We start from the raw sequence: 16,759 nt of genomic DNA on the forward strand, positions 1-16,759 counted from the left end.
TTGAGAAGCTGTCTGGAATGGAGGAATATGGCTCACAGTTCATGCTTGTATCCGAGGCTAAAATAACCTGTTTTGTAGAATTGTAGATTGAATCACAGAATGGCTTGGGTAGTAAGGGACATCAAAGGTCATCAGATTCCAACCCCAGTGCCACAGGCAGGGTTGCCAACTAGGATTTCTAGATCAAATTCTAGTTCAGATTTCCCACTACCCCAGCCAACAGTGCCTTGAACACCTCCAGGAACGGCATTTACAGCCAGTCTGAGCTACCTGTTCTAGCACCTCAATGCACTCTTGGTAGAAAAACTTTCCCCTGATAGCTAATCTAAATCTACCCCCCTTTAGTTTAAAACCATCCTCCCTTGTCCTGTCGCTACCTACCTGCATGAAAAGTTGCTTTCCCTCCTGTTTATAATCTCTCTATAAATACTGGAAGGCCATAATGAGGGCTCTCCAGAGCCTTATCTTCTCCAGGCTAAAAAAGCCCATCTCCTTCAGCCTATTGTCATAGGAGGAATGCTGAAGCCCTCTGGTCATCCTCATGGCCCTCTTTTGACTAAAATTTCTTAGGTTAATTCAATTCTGAAATCTTTGTTTATCAGTTTTTGACTGATGATGTTCTTATCATGAAATGAGGAGATAAAGGATGTACATGGATCCCCACCAAAAATATATGCAAGTCATCTCTGTTTCAACCCTTGTAAATGCAAAGGGTGCATTTCCTGTTTGTGTATGCCTGAGACAAAGGCAGTAAACCATTTTCCCAGTTTTCAAAGTAATTTATTCTGCTAGGAGGAAGAGCAAACAAAGGAGAGCTGTATTAAGTATGTGGATACTGACATCACCAAAACAGTTTCAGGGGTTTGTTACATGTCAGAAGAATAGCCTAGACATCTTGAAGGTGTACAGACTTCTGAGGCTTGGGAAAGCAAAGCTTGGTGCTACAGCCAGATTCTGCTGAGAGATCGAAGAAACTACAAATTTTTCTCATAAGTGCACTTTGTAATGTTATGTTTAAGATCATTAACACCAGAAGGCTTTGCATACGGTGCAGTCACATTACCCAGAAGGACGGCCAAGCTTCCCTCATCCATGGACTTTCTAACCATACTGCTGAGACTGTCTCCTAGTCTCTTGGATAAGTTGAAGTGTACAGGTAAAGTTCAGGATTTACCATCTGTTTTGATTGTTTTTTCAATGAATTGCTTGGTAGCAGTTATTAGGGTTGTTTTTTTTCCTGCTAGATGCCAAGGCAAATGTGCATACACAAAGTAATGACACTGTACTAGGTACTTTCAGTGGAGCTAGCTGTTCTCTGTTCCTTTCACTCCTAGAGTTGCTGACTAATTTTTTTTTTCCAAAGTCAGAGCACATCAGCCGTGTGAAAATCGTGTCCAAATATATATTTGGGTACCTAATGAGGAGTTTAATAGATTAACTGTAATTTCTTATTTGGGCTTTTCTAGTATTACTCAAATACCAATTTCTGTTTCCCTTGGAGTGAACCTTTGAAATGCACAGTTATCAGCATGCATTGTTAAAGTCATCATCAAGTAACAAACAAAGCAAAGGCATCCTGTGTAGCTCCATGGAAAGAAATCTGATCATTTCTCATAAAAGACTGCAGGGGAAATTTACAGGAAGAAAACCAGCAAGAATATGTTCCATAAACAAATCTGAGGAAAAGAAATGAGAAACAAAAAGATAATGAAAAGACAGCAAGAAGATGTTGAGCTCACTCTAGTTGTCCCTACCTACAGGTATGAATCTGCAGAGCTGAAGTGGATCACTGTTGTAAAATCCCCTTTTGAACTACTGATTACAATATATGGTAGCATAGGTGTAGTAGAATGTAGAAATGACACTGTTTGCAAGTCAGATTTAGGATCTCAAAGAAGCTTGAATCGAAACAAGATACTTGTGGTTCACTGTTCATGTAACTTTCCCAGTAGGAATGGAAAGTCATGTATCTTAAAAATGATGACTTAGAAAGTTCTGCAGCTCCAAAATACCTTGCTTAATCAGCATGATTGGCCTTTTCTAAAATGTAAGCATTTATTTCTAACAAAAACAATGAAATATTGATGTACCTTTACTTATAACTCTAAACAACCTTGTTCTCTAGTTAGCATGATTAGTGAAATCAGAATACGTCCATTCTGTCATATCCCCATTTCTAAAGGAAAAATTACTGGATCAATACCAGCCATCTAGATTAACAATTCGGACTTTATCTAAATACAGGTCAAGCTTACTGTCTATAAAATATGCAGATATTAATTACAGCAGAATTTGATAAAGATTTACTGATTAGTAGAGAAGCAGTGAAAAGATATATTCCCAAATATGAACCGTATTTTAAAAAATTCAAGGCAGAAGAATTTATGTGAACAGCTTCATATAAAGATATATTCAAGATAAATACTAAAAAAAAAGTTCAAACCAAATTTGGGATTCAGAAATTGTTTTCTTCTATTTTGCTATAGAAAGATATTGCATAAAAAATCTCTTCCCTGCCTTCTAGCTGCTGTGCACTGTTTCAATGTGATAAATTAGCACATGCCCAATTTTGAATACCTGAGTGGTTTCTGCTTCAGAGGGACTGTTCTCCTGAGATTGTTAAGCAGGAGCCAAGTCACTAAACTTGTCCTTTGGAGCTTGCTGAACTCCCCACTGGGGTTGATGGAAATCTAAATTCATGCTTTTTCCTTTATATTTTCTCCTGTGAGATACAAACAAGACGTAGGTAGGCTTTAGACACACGCATTCAGGCTTGTGCAAAACATACTCATGCAGCAGCAACTTTGTCTGGAGAGAAGCTCAACTCAGTGGTTGTTCCGTTTCTGCTCTAAAGTTCTCCCTGACGTGCTTATGTGCAGTCATGTGGATTCCCAGGTGAGGTGAGGCCTTGGCGTGTAGTTAGCATGCAAGATACTACCTGGGTCCAAAACCAGGGAACCTGGCCCTATTGGAGGGCTCATCACCCCGACCATACCTGATCTCTGGCAAAATGCAGGAAAATCCTTTTTCTTTTTAAAATTTGGAACCAGCAATCTTCTTTTATCTAAGGAAGTTACAGCTGGGAAATAGTAGGTCTCTTAGCAACCTGAGAGAGGAAGCTCAGTCTACGGGATCTCTGAGTACTCCAGGATGTAAGTACGAGTCAAAGAGATGCTGGAGACAAAGAGGTGCTGTAGTGCAGTGAAAATCAGCGCAAGCCCTGCCTGCATCCTTTCTGTGCAGGTGCCTTGCAGTGGGTGAAAGGGGACTGCTTTTGTGTGCTGGAGTGTATTTCTGACTTGAACTTGCTGTTGAATTTTGCTCATCTGATTTGGTAAAGCAAGAAACCTGCCAGCACTGCCTACAGAGATGCTGCTTTGGGGTCTTGAAGAACTGAGCTGTGCTCTCAAGGTGCCAAGCTTTATACCCTAATCAAATAAATACAGAGCAAAAGTTCAAAAGTACTGGGCACTGCTGGACATTTTTTCAATAATTTATTCATAAAATTCTGGAATAATTGAGGTGGTTTTTTTTCTTAGTGGGGTGGAACTGTGTGTTGTTTGTTTGTTTTAAATGTCAGAGGTATATTTTATAATAATAAATCCTCATGGCCTAAGCCACCTCCTTCAAGGGAAGAATTATTTCTTCTTTCAAAAGCTGTTCCTTCCCCTTCCTCACTGCTCTGCCAAAAGCAATTCTGGAAGCAGCATCCCAAATGACCGTACATGAGGTAGCAGCTACTTCAGATCCAGCTGGTACCTGACCAAGAGGCCAGGAGATTTGCAAAGTAGATTCCCAGCTTTAGAGTTATAATTCCCAGGAGTGCACTGAGTCACAGAGGAGATCATAGAATCATGAAATAGCTTGAACTGGAAGGGACTCTAGAAACTTCCTAGTTCCAACTCCCATGCAGAATCAGCCACCAGAACAGTCTGCCCAGGGCCCCATCCAACCTGTTCTTGGAGTCCTCCAGGGATGGAGCATCCACACCTTCTCCTGGTGACCTGTGTCAGTGTCCTGCCACTTCCTGGGATGGTGAGAGCTGTTGGGACCAGCTGGAGTGGGACAAGTGCCACGTGCCAGGTTGGGTGCCCTGCTATGGGGAGAGCAGGCCAACACGTGGCCAGTACTTATGGGCATGGGAGGGAAGGTGTCTCAGGGAGCCCAGAGGAACAGGCACAGAATGATCTCAAGCAGAGAGCTTCGGAGCTGGCCAAAAGTGCTCCAGAAAGAGAGGGCACAATGGGCAGAAGAGAGATTTGTTTATAAACCCTCCTACTTCTGTTCCATCTCTCCCAGTCACTTTGAGTGGTTTGCTGTTTATGAAGTGTTTATATCCTAGTAAGAGCTGTCTTTTTGAGTTTGGAAGCCGTTTGATCTTCCTGGAAGTTACTATAGTGAAAAGTAAATCTTTCTGAAAGTGCTGGCTTATTTTTGGTCGCATCACATTCCACTACCCCTAATTTTCAATGAATTTAATTTCAGTTTCAGCACTAAAACATTGAATTTTGAGCACGTTTCTGTAGGAAGTATTTATATTCTTTTGCCAGTAGTTTTAATGCTTCTTTTTGTAATATTCAAAAAAACTTTGAGAGTGGAAATGATGTACAGGCTCTGATTACTCCCAGCTTTCTTTGATCCTTAGTTTGAAAATGCTAAGAGGTCTGAGTACTACAGAAGAGAGAAGATACTGAATGTTGATGGTGACTGTAGTTTGAGTTGCTGCTGGATGACATCACCTGGGACATCCTTGTGTGTCTGACGCTTGCTCTTAGGAGAGAAGCTATGTTTCAGGAAATTTTGGGCAACTAAAGAACTTGAAAGTTGCTCTCAACCATTTATATAAGCTTCTTAAGAAACGTTTCCTAAAGGTCCCCGCTAAGCAGATTGTTTTCTTAACAGTGTCCAGGATATCTGAATTGCTGGTAACAGCAAACCCTGAAATTGAAAGCAATTTACACTTAGTATTAACTACAGTTGTTTTTACAATGGCATCATTATAAACATGTCAAAGCAGGCTCTGAATTTGGGGACTATCAGATGGATGTTATACAAAAAGAGAATGAAAAGATGGTGCCTAAAACAAGGCATATCAATACGTTAAAAAAAAAAACCCATAAAGCTCTGACAGATCTGGAGTGAACTGGAGGATGCTTGTGGCAGAGAGCATCCTGCTGTGCCTGTAATTAACACAGCTCAGCAGCAGCAGGGTGGAAGGGGCAGGGTGCTGTTTGCTGCATTTGAGGACTGCAAAACGACCAGTAATGGTCAGTTATCAAACTTCACACCAAGAATGCTTAATGAAGAATATGAAAGGAGCACCTGTGTGACCAACAGAGCAAGAGGGCATCCAAACTGAAGGAAGAGCTAATGACATATTTTGAACTGAACCAGCTCGACTGCTCCTGCAAGAGCTTCCTGGCTTAAAAAAGAGAAGTTAAGATGAGAGAGAAATACCTTTGCAGGAATCAGCTAGAGTGGAGAAGTGTCCTTCATTTCCTTTTGAAGGAATATCTGGTGAGGTACCAGAGGTTCCCCAAGGATGAGAAAGGCTTGTAAGCAACCTGTTGTTTCAACCCATTGCTTCTCTTTGTTTCCTACACCTGTTGTCATCTTTTTTTCAGTGTTTCCTCTCCCACTTGGGGAAGCTTGAGTTGAGGCTACACAGATTAATAAATCTTTCTCCCTGCACACTGATGAGCTGCTGTTAGCTGTCATAGCCAGTTGTTAGGAGCTGCAGCATCATGGGTCCTCTTGGCCTGGGGAATCAGGAGTCCTAACAAGAAAACATTACTCTTCTCCCTAAGATACCACTGTGAAATGTTTTTCTCACTGAGATTAAGCAATATTTTCTTATACCTTTTAATATTTCTTTTGCTTTGTGTGCAATAGGGGCTTTTTAAAATGTAGTGAAAATCCCTGCTGACTTTGGAGAAACGAAGCACAGGTTTGTGAGATTGAAAAGAGCAAAAATTGCCAGATTTACTGAGAACCACATTGATTAAAGAATTGAGCTGTTTAAGTGTAGTTGTGATCCTTAGGTTGTATCTGCTTTTTCTGGTGAAGAGTCATCCTTTCAAACTCCTACTCTTACATTCCTGCACTGCTCTTTGCACTGCCAAGTGCAATAACCTAATGAATTCTACAGAATTCTTAATCATGCTGGGAGGAACACAGCAAAAACATCTGCATGGAAGAAGTGCAGTACAGTAATGATGACTAGCTTATGCAGATGGGACCAAATTCATTTTTGATTTTATGGTAGATAATTGAATGTAGAATTACACCAGGATAATTCAGGTGCACATGATCTCCAAAAATTTCCTTTAAGGGAACATTATTTAGGAAAAGCAGTTTTACACCAAATGCCATTTAGAGCCAAGGAGAAGTTAATAATGTAACAGAGAAACATGAAATGGATAGATAGGTGGCAGGTAACAACTGCATGCTAAAATATTTTCTCTATTTTGTCATTTTATAACAACCTACAATCACAGTTTTGTCCTCAGAGGATTTCTGACAAGATTCTCTCAGAGCTGATAGGAAATGTGAGAAGCCGGAAGCGATGTGACCCAGAGCCCAAAACACCTATTAGGGACCTTTCTGTCTCTAGCTTTTATTTAGAGATTGAGTGGCAGGTACTGAACTGACAAAATAACTCCAAGCTCCTCCACCGAGCACTGTTTCTTCAGAACTGGGTGATGATTTGTCTCATGGAGCTCTGTGCAGCTGTATAAGGGACAAGAAATGGAGTAGAAATCAGGATGCAGGTGGTTACTGGGGAAAAATGAAAAAGCAGAGTCATGGGAGTGAGGAGCACTGTAAACCTTCAGAGGATAAGAATATCTTTTCTGTAGTAGAGATCTCAAAAATATTCAAACTGGCAGATCCAAAGGATTTGAGGATTCCTTTGTCCAGACATGGCTAGGCTCATACAATGTGGGAGCTCTTAAGATCCAGCCAAGTCTCTGCCTTGGTTGAGGGGGTGCTCACCGTGCAATGCGACAGGGGCGTTGCTGAACCAGCCAGAACTATCTCTAAATCTCCTATCCAAATAATGAAGGATTTTAGTTCTTGATATAAACTCCCTGATGATATAGTCGTATGCCTCCTAATAGCAGGGAAGTTTGGATCAAATAAGATCCAGAGGCCCCTTTCAAATTCAATTGTCCTGTGATTCTGTTCTTGAGACTCACAAAGATCAGCTTTACTTTGCAATAGTACTGACTAGAAATATGTAAAAATGACTGCAGGAAAGGAGTACCAGACATATACCTGCAGTTTCTTAAGGCTATCATCGTCTATCCTCTCACTGCAGAAGTGCTGTCAAGTTGCTGTACCATTCTGTGTAAATGTGGAATCTTTTCCTATTTGAAATATTTTTTTGACAGCTTTAATACTAGTACTGATGAGTATAATACCTTGGTTTGTCACACAGTCTACCTTTTGCTTATTAAACCTTTTTTCTTCAATATATTAAAACCATGTTCAGAAGTGCATCCTAATATATTTTTAATGAAAATGTTTGTAATACTCATTTCTTATTTGTTTTCAATTATGAGATTATTATGAGATTGAGAACAGGAACTATCACAGCCAGATTGTGGGGTCTCTTGGAGTTTTCCAAAAACTGCCTGGATGTGGTCCTGGGCAACCTGCTCTGAGTGTCCCTGCTTGAGCAGAGGTTGGGCCAGACATACCAGAGGTCCCATCCAGTCTCAGTCACTTTGTGATTTGCAGTTCTACTCTAAAACTTATCTTTAATAATGCTTCAATGTGTATTCTTACACCGATATGTTAATAGCACCACTGAGACAGAAAATAATTGATTTTCAGCCAGAGGTGGAAGTTACATTCTACAGGAACATTGCTTTCTGTTTTCTGTGCCTCGTTCTTCTTTGAGCTAGTGAATCAGTACAATACGTGCAACATGAATTTAGTAAAGAAGTGAAAAATTTTACTTTAGAAAACCTTTTCCAAATACATTTGTTTGCCTAGGCAACTAATTTATTCTGATATACCTTATCAGGTTCCTTTTCCTTTTTTTCACATAATGACTATTCTGCAGCTTTTCTCAATAGACTACAATATGTCAATCCAGTCTAGACTTCATCAGCTACCTTTTTATGGTTTTGTTTGTGTATAAGTATTTTTGCTTTTAAAATGTTATTGTTCTTTTTTCCAATATGTTCTTACAGTGCTAGACATGGGCTTTCAAGATAATGTAAAGTGATATAAACAGATTGTATTCTACTTATTAACTCTAAACAGAATAAGAAATGACTCTCGCTTTTCAGCATAACTCATAATTTTAAAAGATTGATTATTTTCATAATTGTGCATATATGTTGTGTCATGTGTGCACAATAACAGCAACATATACAGTTATGTATCAGTTTGTATTTATTCATACTGATCTTTATATGTACAATATATGCCCACAATTATCATAGAATCATTTAGGATGGAATAGACCTTCAGAATCACCTAGTCTAACCATCAACAAGGCTTTCCAATCATAAACATGGCTGAATGACAGAATTGTAGGGGTTGGAAGGGACCTCTAGAGATCATTGAGTCCAGCCCCCTGCCAAAGCAGCTGCCTAGCCCAGGTTGCACAGGTAGGCGTCCAGGCAGGTCTGGAATGTCTCCAGAGAAGGAGACTCTACCACCTCTCTGGGAATCCAGTTCCAGTGCTCAGTCACCTTCACTGTGAAAAAGGTCCCGCACACATTTGCGTGGAAATTCCTATGCATCTGTTTGTGAATCATTTCTCTAGTGTCCTACGGAGATACATCTACACATCTCTTAAATCATCCAGGGATGGGATACGTATTCCTGGTTAGTCTGTTCAAATGTTTGACTACCCTCTCCATGAAGAAATTCTTCCTGATATCCAATCTAAAACTTCCCTGTTGCAGCTTGAGACCATTTCATTGTTTTCTATCACTTGTCACCCAAGAAAAAAGAACACCACCTACCTCACTGCAGCCCCCTTTCAGGAAACTGTAGAGAGTGATGAGGTCTATCTTCAGCCTATTTCAGACTAAACAGCATCAATTCCCTCCATTGCTTCCCATGACTCTTGTTTTCTAGTCATATAATAATGGGGTATGAGGCACGTCATGTCTAGGATTTAGAAATAATTTTGCTCTTAACATTGTAGTAGAACTTCTAATGACTGATAAATTGAAAGTTTGTGAAAACTGCTCCATGTACTTTCATGTTAGTTGCATATCCTCATATTGGTGTCTAATTCCTCGTTAGATTTACCTTTAGGACATATATTTGATTATCTTCTTTCTTATATCTGTTTTCTATGCAAATCTAAATGGAAAAACTCACTTATTGAACAAAGCAAATGAACACGTAGACAGGAGTCTTTGGAATAAGCTTTTGAAGTTTGAAACGGATGAGCAGAGAGGTGAATGGAAAACTTGATGAATGGATAAACCCAGCAGATGGTGGTCGGTGGCACAAAGTCTCATTGAAAACTAGTAATAGTCAGAGTACTCCAGGGGTGAATAATGACCACTGAAAGAACTGAGGCTGTGAAAATATACTGTTTATTCATTCACCTTTTTGCTATGCCCTTATTATGGAGACTTAGCTAAGGATTGTTTCAGTATACAAAAGATCCTGGTTTTATTAAAGATTTTGTGTTATTTGTGGAATTTTTTTTGTTTGTTGTTGTTTTTCAGAATGTTTTTCCCATTCCCTAGCACGCTCTGCTGCCAAAGAGGCTGTGATTTACACTATGATTTGGTCTGTGAAGAGCAAAATCAATGGCAGAGTAGTCAGTTTCCTACACTGAAGTCTTAAGGCAGCCAAATTTTCCTGGTCTTTAAAATGAAGAAAGAAGTTTTCCTAGAAAGAGCATCATTGGGTAGAGAGTGTGTGTATGGCAACTGCTGAGTCACAGCCTGATTGAGCACCTGGAGAAAAGACCCAGACAGCCTTGGAAGCACAGGTGAAGGCAGTTCACCTGTGTAACCAGAAGGGATGGAGCCAGGCTGCACCTCTCTTGGATCTCATTTAAGGGCTGACTGATACTGAGGAAGGATCTCGTTGGATATTCCTCCTTTGTGAACATTTTCCTGCGAGCCTAGATCCTTGGAGATGGGTGAGCATTCATTTTTCTTCTTTCTTTGTAACACCTTCTCACTGCATTGGTACTGTGCTATTGCAGCATTTGTGAAAGATAAAAGAGGACAGTTAGTATCCTACTTTAATGTATCCTCGTTAGCATTTGAAAAAAAGATTAAAAAAGAAAATCTAGTATCTGGAATTTGCAGTGCCTTATAGTTGTAGCAACCGACGTCCTCCTGTAGCACAAATTCAAGGCAGTAGGAATGACAATATGACTAGGATCCACGTCTACAGTATTTCTCTTATTGGCCAACTGCTGTATTTACATAGGATAAAAATAAAAAAAATTCCCTACCTATAGAAGGGTGTTGGAACTGGATGATCTTGGAGGTCCCTTCCAACCCAAGCCATTCTGTGACTCATTGTATGATTCATCGTATTTATTACTTGCTTTGAGTTTGTGATAAAGAAGTAATATGATAATTGGCACTGGTTTCTTTTGGTATCTCAAGCACTGAACCCAGCCAGAACAGGTATACTTGAAGGGTAATTTCAGACAGACTTAAATATAATTTCTTCATGACCAGTGTTGAAGATAAGAAACTCTTTCAGGTGTGTAAGTAACTGCAGTCTAATCTTTTAAACTACAAATTGTAACAAAATGTTCTGTGAAAGTATCTGGCAAAGATTGTGTGTCGCCAAACCTTTCAACGTGGAGTTTTGCAAACAGATCCTTGCATTTTGCTTTTTCCTGTAAAGCTATGAATGGAAGTTCAAAAAAAGGCCTTTAGAACCAGCACCTAGGCAGGAGTTACAAGCATAAATAACGGTACCCTGTGGTGTCCAGTTGATCACAGCTTTTAGGAAGAATTGTACAGTGCTGATTGTGTGTAGTGCATGAGACTTGTGCAAACTGTTGAACACACAGAAATATTAGTTGTAGGGGGCCTGGATTCTAGGTCTTGCTTAGCTTTTGAGAGCTCAAATCCATTCTTACCCCTTCCAGAATTCACAGACTGACCTTCTGTCATGGTTTTAATGCACTACATGATGTTATGATGTGGAATACTAGTACCAAAAATCATAAAACCATGACACCTTCAGATACAGCACTTTATCTAAATAGCAACTTAGGCAGAAATAAGACTATGTGACTATGAGCCCTTTCCAAAAAAAGTAAAAAAAATAAGTAAAATAAGAAGTGAAGTTCACTTCAGTGAGTGAGATTTTGATTTCTAAGGCTTTAAGAAAATCCTGAAAAGCTTATGCCCAGTATAGTGGCAACTAGCTTCAAAGTCACTGATATTTGCATCAGAAATAACTTTTGACCTATTGGTTCTGCAGGAAGAATGTTGAAATCTTGTATCTGAAAAATACAGCTTTCACCAGGGCATGAAAATAATGTATATCCTGCAAAAACTTGTTGCTTCTGTGTCTTCTAGGTATCTGATTTTTAAAATGCCATTTGTTTTGAGATTTCTCCATGGTGATTGTAATGAACTAGCAATGATAACAGCCTAGGATATTCTTGTGTGAGACTAACAGCTCTCTTTTTCATAGATCAGAATATTTAATCAATGGTGGGATATAGGAAGAGAGTTCTTGATTATGACTAACAGCTAAAATATCATAGATGCAAAGATCTTAGACTGTGTCTGCCAATGACATTCAATGCTGGGTAGACAGCTAACACTTGAAACCCTAACATTTCTTTGAAGTTTCCTTATTTGCCCTGTTGACATATGTTCTCCTCATAAATAAATGTTTTTCTTTCTGACATTTTCGCATTTAAAGCCTAAAGCTGCAAGTGACCCCTGAGAATAACTTTTGTTTTTCATAAAGACTCTTTATTTCAGTGAGAATCTCTCTGCAGAAGAATTGGCATGGAAAGTTTTAGTGGTGATAAGTACCGACTGTGTTCAAAACCCACCTGATACCGAAGTCTTTTACAGACCTTTCAGTTTTAGAAGCTGGATTCTGAGGGAAGGAAATATGGAGCTCCTCTTTTCCTTCGAATCTTTGTTCAAGTCTGTCAGTTTCTACAGAAAGGAGTGAGAAACTTCCTTTGTCATTTTAAATTCCCAAATCTCTGTGCAGTAGAATGTTTCCTTTCAGTACATCACAAGGAAGTGAAGTCTGTGGTGCTTCAAAAAGCACAGATGAAGAAAATTTCTCTTAAGACTAATAGAACAAGAAAAAGTCAATATTATGATTTGTTAGCAATAACGGTGACAAATGTTAGGGCTTTTTATCCTATGGGTGGCATCTGCAATGGCGGCCTCAGGCTTCTCAGGATGCACTAACAACCTAGTAAAGGAGCATCAAGAAAGAGAAATAAGAAATGTTATAGATGATGACAGAAAATATATTTTTTTTCTGCTCTTTTACTTCTTTTCTGTTTTATTTATTTATTTCTCTTGTGGTAAGTCATGTACAGAAATATGCAAAATCACCCAGTTGTCAAAGTATTTGAGTGAGGATTTGACCTGGTAGATTAGGAACACAGATAAAGAAGAAACATATACAATATACACAGAAGTCACTGTACTGTGAGTGTTAGGACTAAGATTAAATCAACATATTAAGGGCAGACCATTGGCCTCTGCTGTGGTCAGAGCTGCATTAAGAGAGCTAAGAAATAGGAGTCAGTGTAAGAGGAAGAGGTCAGTTATTTTTCAGACCAGAAGTAGGAGGGTGGATGGATTCATTTGGCTAAGCTGACAAAGAAGTAGGGTTCTTTTGGTCAGCAGAGCATGAAAAAATAGGCAGGAAAAGCACTGGAGCAACACTGGAGCTGCATTTTTTTAAAAGAGAATGCTAAGCAAGAAAAGCAGCGTTTATAAACTCAAGCAGGAAGCTTGTCCAGTTATAAGAATAGTTGAGAGACAGACAAATAACAGGATATGGCTGGTAAAACAAATAGGCAAGGAGTTTAAAGGCATTTCCATGAGTCACTGTTGGGCTACCGTTACCAAAAGGGCACAGTGAAATGATTCAAAGGGATGCAAGGAAAATGGAGGCAGAGGAAATAAAAAGGAGGGCAAAAGCTTTGTAGGGCTGAAAAGAGAGAGAAATGGATGAGACGGAATGATGTCATGGAGAGATACCTTTCTTGGCCAGACAAGTGGAAAATTGAGGTACATAGATTATAGTTCTCTTCATGGTCTTCTGCCAGCAACTGCTTGTTTACAGCACCGAGGGTTGAGATGACAGTTGTACTTTAATATGACAGGAAACCTTATTTCACAGTAAGTCTGATTGGTCTGGCAAGGGACTACATCTGGTAGTAATGGAGGTCTGAAGAGCCTTTTAAATCTTGTACACATGTAAAAAGAACAGAAATGGGAAAAGAAGAATGTATCTCTCTTTTTCAGATTTATGATGCTGGAGAAGGATTCTTTTTTCCAAGAATCATTGCTAGATGCTGGTGAAAGCAAACAAAATCAAGCAGGCCACTTGGAAATCAAAGCATATTTTAAAATGAAGGATTTGTTTTTATCCTTACCAGGAGTAAAAGCTGGAATTAACCTGGGCCCTCTGTTACCATGTAAGTGTTTGAAATGAAATAAACAGTTTTCTGACTGAACGGCTATCCCCATGGCAATAGCAGAGGATCTTGCGCATTGAGGAGTGAAAGGAATGAATAGATGAGAATGAAGCACAGTAGATACTGACACAGCCCAGGGTACAGCATGTTTGCTTAGAGTTGTGCTGTGAAGGATACATGCAGAAGGAACAGTCCCTGTATTTTCAGGGTTTATCAGTAATATGAGATAGGACCATTCTGCAAGTCAGGCAAGGACAAGAAGAACTTTTGTTAATTTTAGAAGCAGTGGGATTATTGTGTCTGGAGCACTAAAAATGCATTATTTAATGAGTGTCTAAAACTTTTATTAACTATTCTTCAGTTACGTTTATTTTCTATCCCATGGCTCATACACAGCCTGGATAGTTACCAGGATGAACTTTAAAGCCAATGGGAGCTGTGCCTACTTATTCCAAGGCTGGAAGAAGCTCTCTAACTCCAGATCTTAACTGAATAACCCTTGAAAAACTGCAGCAGAGCTTTGTATGAACTAATGATATATTTTTTCCAGTTCTCCTGTAAAACAGGAGAAAAGGAAAGAAAAATGTCATTGGCACCAACTAAATTCTAACTTTTAATTTTGGCTTGAACCAAAAAAGATGTTCTGACACAGAATGTTCCCATTTGGCACAAACAAAAACATGAAGGTATTTGGGAGAAAAGCCAAAGAAATAGAGTTCTAGCTTCATAAAGTATGATGTGGAATTTAATGTCCTTCTCCATACATTCAGAGATCAGATTTCTCACACAGGGTTCGAAAGGCTGAATTTCTTCCTCTCCCATGTGCCCCATATCCTCAAGGAATGCCTGACTCTCCAGACTGGCAGGCCAGCTTCAGGCTGAGCTTTCTTTTTAATCTTCTTGATATTATATTCCACTTGGAAAAAAGATGTTTATGTTATTTAAATCACAGAGTGGAAGTGATGGCTACTTGTTTTCTTGCTTTTCAGCAGGAAGTTAAGAAAGCAGTTCCCACAGAGAGAAAATGGAACTTCATTTGCACCTCTAGTATCCTGCATATTCCTGAAAAGTTCTGAAAAGCTCCAGTTCTTGAGCCCTTATTTGAACAGTGAACATTATTTATTTTCTTTCTGCTCTGCTTTTGAGTGTCTGGCTTACAAGGAAAACAAATGAACCAACTCACTTAAAACTGTTCAATACATCTGGACTGAGTTTCTTATTTAAGTTCGAGCTGATCAAAAGCCTAGTATTGTTGATTATTATTCACTAGAAAAAATATCCACCAAGCTGGTGTTGAAGGCTCCATAGCACCTTTGCAGCCCAGTCTCTCCAGATGATCTCTATTAAAGTTTCCGAGTTCATATTCATTGCGTAGCACCCTAGTCTTGATCTTCTTTCCCCCCCCAGAATCCTCTCAATTAAAATAAGAAGAGGTGATAAGATGGATATTTCCAGGCAGAATGTGGAAATAAAGTAATCAATTCTGATAGTGCTGTATGACAGCTTTGGACACTTCAGTGGAAAGAGCCACACAATACTTATGTGGAGGGATCAGTATGAATTTATATTTTAAATTGCCATCTGAAATAAGAACTTAGAGATTGATGTTTCAGGTGGCTTTTGGCTTCCGATGACTTTTCACTGTAAGAAGCTTAGTTACAAAGGAAAAAACCTAAATCATTTCTGCCATTACAAGCTCTTCATGATGAGGCATAAGTAAGATGCGTGAAGAGGAATGAGGTTATAAATTCAAACAGTCTAATGGGATGAAAAGTACATTCACAGAATCGTAGGATAATTCGAGTGGAAGGGATCCTGCTAGTGCAACCTCCTGCTCAAAGCAAGGTCAGTAGGGAGCAGACCAGGTTTGGGGTTTTTTTAGGTAGATCTAGAAAATGTACGGGCTCTGGGAGACCTGCTAGACTGTCTTCACACTGTACAAGTTTTTCTTTCCACCTAAATGGAAACCTTCCTGTTGCAATTTAGCTTTTTCTCTCATCCTACCTGAACCTGTCTTTCTGATGATCTCCTCACAGTCCCTGAAGGGCTGTTGATAGGGCCTCCTTAAGGCTTCCCTTACTTAAGAAAACTTGAAGTTTCCTCTTCATCTTTATTTTAGTTTGTATATATGCATATGGCATGTGCTATGATAGAGTCCCTAATTACCTGAACAAATGCTACATCTTTCAGAAGATTTCATCCTCATTTACTAAAAGGTTGGGTGGCACCTTACTTAAAGGGTAACAACTCATTAAATTTTTATTCTGATTTGTTCAGCATGTGGTCTCATTCCTTATTTACAGCACACTCTTCAAATTAACCCCCTAAAGAGGTCTTCTCATTATCACTAATTCCCTCACAGGTTTCTAAATAGTATTGACTGCCAGACTTTTGTGGGAATTGGAATTTGCATTACTTAAAATTACAAAGAATCATTTTGTATTTTTAATTTCTGATTTAGAAAACAAGAATGATGCAGCAAAACAAAATTTAAATATGAATTTGCCATAATAATGGAATAGCTCTGACTGAACAAAGCAATAATTGTCATGCAGTGTGATTTTTTTCAGTTTTATAATTTCAAATACCAGGTGGCCTGAAGGTACATAAAGCTTGTTTTACAAGTTGGAAATTAGAGCACAGAAAAAGTAAATTCTAGAGTATTCACACATTTTGTAACTCTAAACTGAAACACTGGAGGATGAGGATAAGCAGAGAACTGAGAAAGAACCCAAGGGCTCAGGACTTTGAAGCTTCTAAATAATGGGGTGAACAAGTTTGAACCTTAAGGAGGAATGAGGCTCTAGAAAGAGAGAGGAAGAGAACTGAGTCTTTGTTGTTTGTCTGTGAGGGTCTGCATGAAGAAAAGCATCTAGAATTAATAAAATTTTTCAGCTGTTTTAGAGATCTGAGTGCAATTCATACATTTACTGGAAAGAAAAGCAGCCAAAAGTTGACATTCTGCATACAAATCCAGCACAAACCCAAAAATAACAGGGTTTTCAGATTTAGCTAGCCTGCTCCCAGAGTGCAGCAGTGGACACAACAGTTTGTAGAGAACAGCATACAGAGGGAGCTAGCATTTCTGTTTGGACCAGCATATGTGTCCTCTACAAGAGGTAC

This window comes from Cyrtonyx montezumae, unplaced genomic scaffold (assembly GCF_038088225.1).
Source record: "Cyrtonyx montezumae isolate F1298 unplaced genomic scaffold, pur_monq_1.0 scaffold_13, whole genome shotgun sequence".
Classification (NCBI taxonomy): Eukaryota; Metazoa; Chordata; class Aves; order Galliformes; family Odontophoridae; genus Cyrtonyx; species Cyrtonyx montezumae.